This window comes from Pistacia vera, unplaced genomic scaffold (genome assembly GCF_008641045.1).
Source record: "Pistacia vera cultivar Batoury unplaced genomic scaffold, PisVer_v2 Contig430, whole genome shotgun sequence".
NCBI lineage: Eukaryota > Viridiplantae > Streptophyta > Magnoliopsida > Sapindales > Anacardiaceae > Pistacia > Pistacia vera.
The window spans coordinates 2037808-2041977 of NW_022196258.1; the positions used below are offsets into that span (position 1 = coordinate 2037808).

General features: G+C 40.3%; 1 non-coding gene across 1 annotated transcript; it reads left to right on the top strand.

Moving 5' to 3' along the window:
- Window positions 1-3494: 3494 nt before the first annotated feature.
- Window positions 3495-3601, top strand: LOC116143643. The gene has a single exon (XR_004130155.1). It is a non-coding gene; the product is annotated as a small nucleolar RNA R71 (small nucleolar RNA).
- Window positions 3602-4170: the final 569 nt, after the last annotated feature.

Sequence of the window (4170 nt, forward strand, 5' to 3'; positions counted from 1 at the left end):
CATCCGAGAAAGTTTCTTTGATTTGGGTTTCTTCTTCATTTCCCTGAATTGGTCATTCAATCCTTGACAAATGGTCCGCCACCACATTTTCTGACCCCTTCTTATCTCGTATCTCTAACTCAAACTCTTGTAGCAATAGGATCCATCTTATCAGCCGAGGTTTCGCTTCTTGCTTTGCCAATAAGTGCTTGAGTGTTGAATGGTCCATGTATACTATCACCTTGGCACCTAGCAAACATGAACGAAATTTATCAAAAGCAAAAACCACAGCCAACAATTCTTTTTCAGTGGTGGTGTAATTCAATTGTGCATCAGCGAGTGTTTTGCTAGCATATTGAATTACATGCAACACTTTATTTTTCCTCTGACCTAACACTACTCCTAGTGCGAAATCACTAACATCACACATCACTTCAAATGGTAGCCCCCAATTGGGAACTGCAATAATAGGTGCAGATACTTATAATTTTTTTAAAGTTTGAAAGGCATGTATGCATTCATCATTAAAATCAAAAGCAACATCTTTAATCAATAAATTGCAAAGGGGTTTAAAGATCTTAGAAAAATCCTTGATGAACCATCTATAAAACCCCGCATGCCCCAAGAAACTTTGAACTGCTTTAACATTAAAGGGTGGTGGCAGCTTCTCAATCACGTCCGTCTTTGCTCGACCCACTTCTGTTTCGTCCTTTGAAATTCTATGACCAAACACTATTCCTTCCTCGACCATGAAATGGCACTTCTCCCAGTTGAGCACCAAGTTCGTCTCTTGACATCGCTACAAAACAAAAGAGAGATTAGATAAGCAATTATCAAAGGATGAACCAAAAACAGAAAAGTCATTCGTGAAGACTTCTATAAACCGCTCCACCATATCTCCAAAGATCGATATCATGCATCTCTGAAATGTGACTGGTGCATTACACAATCCAAAGGGCATCCTTCAATAAGCAAAGGTGCCATATGGACAAGTAAAGGTCGTCTTCTCTTGATCCTCAGGAGCGATGGCAATTTGATCATATCTTGAATAACCATCCAGAAAACAGTAGTAAGCATGCCCTGCCAATCTCTCCAACATCTGATTAATGAAAGGAAGTGGAAAATGATCCTTCCTTGTCGCTTCATTTAGTTTCCGGTAGTCAATGCACACTCTCCAGCCCATGATCGTCCTAGTTGGTATCAATTCATTGCTCTCATTCTATATCACTGTGATACCTCCCTTCTTCAAAACCACTTGCACCAGGCTCACCCATGGACTATCAGAAATGGGTAAATTATTCCCTCATCTAGAAGTCTCACCACCTCTTTTCTCACCACTTCCTTCATCGAAGGATTCAATCTTCGTTGTGGTTAAACTCTAGGCTTGATATTATCTTCCATAAGTATCTTATGCATACAAAACGATGGAGAGATGACTCTAATATCTGAAATAGTCCATCCAATTGCCGATCTGTGTTCCCTCAACACCCGAATTAACCACTCTTCTTCCAATTTGCTCAACCTTGAACTGATGATTACTGGGAAGGTTTTAGCATCACCAAGATACACATATTTGAGGTGGGAAGGCAAAGGTTTCAGTTCAAGCTTAGGAGGTTCTTCCTTTCTTTCATTTTCCTTCTCCTTCTAAAAATCAAATTCCTCAAATTCTAAATCTTGGCTCTCATCAATCGGCTGAAGTGCTTCCAACAATCTAGCACATTCGTTCTTTGCCGACTCAACTACCTTTATTGTTCTTGATTGTGCAATACACCTTCTAGATGTAGTTGTGGAGTGTTCTCTTCAATTATCTCCGCTACTAGTTTATCCACCACATCAACACTAAAGCACGAATCCAACTCGGATGGGAACTTCATAGCCTCAAACACATTGAACGTTATTGTTTCAACTTGAACCTTCAACAGTAACTTTCCTTCTTACACATCAATGAGTGCTCTTCCTGTGGCCAGAAATGGTCGGCCCAAAATAAGAGGCATTTCCTTATCCTCTTCCATGTCCAAAACAACAAAATCCGCCGGAAAAATCACTTTGTCCACTTTCACCAACACATCCTCCACTATACCCCTCGGATGTTTTATAGACCTATCTGCAAGTTGTAACGACATGGTCGTTGGCTTCACTTCACCAATTCCCAATCTTCTAAGAATAGAAAAATGCATTAAATTGATGCTAGCACCTAAATCATATAAAACTTGATCAAAGGTAATGTCTCCTATAATGCAAGGAATAGTAAAACTCCCTGGATCTTTGAGTTTCAGGGGTAGCTTCTTCTGAAGAATGGTGTTGCACTCCTCTGTGAGCATCACTGTTTTCTCATCCTCTAACTTCCTTTTGTTTGATAAAATCTCCTTGAGAAATTTTGCGTAGCTCGGCATCTGTTGCAATGCATCTACAAAAAGAACGTTAATATGCAATTTTCTAAATATTTCAATGAATTTGGAAAACTGCTTATCCTGATTCTTTTTCTTTAGTCTCTGAGGAAATGGCACAGAAGGATTGTGATGTGCTAATTCTGGTGGTATCTCGGGAAATAGCAGTTTCTCCTTCCTTTTTCTTTGTCTCACTTCCTGTTTTTGTTCTTCTTCCCTGGAACTAGATGGTTTCTCTTCAGCAACTATCTCTTCATCAACTTCCTCATCAGAGTCTCTCTTTTCCTTGGCCTTTGGCGGACTTTATTCTTCCCTTGAATTTTCCACCTCTTCCAACACTGTCCCACTTTTCAGAGTTATCGCATTTGCTTGCTCACATGGGTTAGTCACTGTGTTGCTCGGTAGGAGCCCTGTGGTCTCTCATTTAACTTATCAACCAATTGACCCACTTGTACCTCCAAGTTCCGAATGGACGCCCCTTGATTTCTAAAATTCATTCTCGTCTCATTCATAAAACATGTGGTCTCTTGCATAAACTTTCCAAACATGTCCTCCAATTTTGTCACTCTTTGCTCTCCTGATTGATTGTTCACCCCTGTTTGGTTGGTTGGCAATGCTCTTTAGTTCCATTGACTGTTCTGCTAATTTTGATTGCCCCAAGACAGGTTCAGATGATTCCTCTAACCAGGGTTATATGTGTTGGAGTACGGATTGTTCGGTTGCCTTTGATTTCCTGCCAAGTATTTAACCTACTCCGATGATGATGATGCTGAATCAAACGTGTTTCCCACTTGACATTCGCTGCTCACATGATTACCTGCAAAAAATTCACAAGTTAGTTGAGGTGCTTGAATGGAATTTACCTGCATAATTCCCAACTATTTCTGAAGTGTTGTCAGTTGGGCTGAAATGGCTGTATATGCATCAACTTCATGAAGACCCATAGATTTCTTCGGTTGCACCCTCTCATTAGGTCCTTGATAATTGTTGCTTGCCAAAACTTCAAGCAACTCGTGAGCTTCTTCCGGAGTCTTATTTTGCAGTGTTCCTCCCGATGTTGCATCCATCATGGTTTGCACATTCACCATCAATCCGTTATAAAAAGTTTGGACTTGCATCCAAACTGGCAACCCATGATGTGGACACCTCCTCAGTAATTCTTTGTATCTCTCCCAAGCCTCATACAATGATTTTGACTCTTCCTATAAAAACGATGTGATATCATTTCTCAGCTTTGCCGACTTTGCTGGAGGAAAGAATTTGGTCAAGAACTTCTGTGCTAAATCATTCCATGTTGTGATCGTTCCTGATGGTGGTGCCATTAACCATCCCTTAGCTTTATCCTTCAATGAAAATGGGAATAGTCTCAATCTGATGGCGTCATCTGACACTCCGTTTGACTTGAAAGTATCACAAATCTCCAAAAAATTGGCAATGTGTAGATTTGGATCTTCCTTCAAATCTCCCCTAAACTGTACCAACTGCTGGATCATCTGGATGATTGTCAGCTTTATCTCAAAGTTATTGGCTTGTACTGCTGGTCTAGTAATACTCGACCCACTGCCATCAACTGAGGGAACTGAAAACTCCCTTAGTGTTCTATTTTCTGCCATCTCAACAACTATGACCTCTGGTTCCACTGTAGCCTCTCTTTCGCTTCTTTCTCTGTTAAGTCTTCTAGTGGTTCTTTCAATCTCAGGATCAACAGGAACCACTGGCTGATGTCTTGTTCTTCGCATAAACTACACAAAAAGAGACAAAAAGTGAGATCACAAGCTAACCAAAAAGAATAACAAAAATTAAA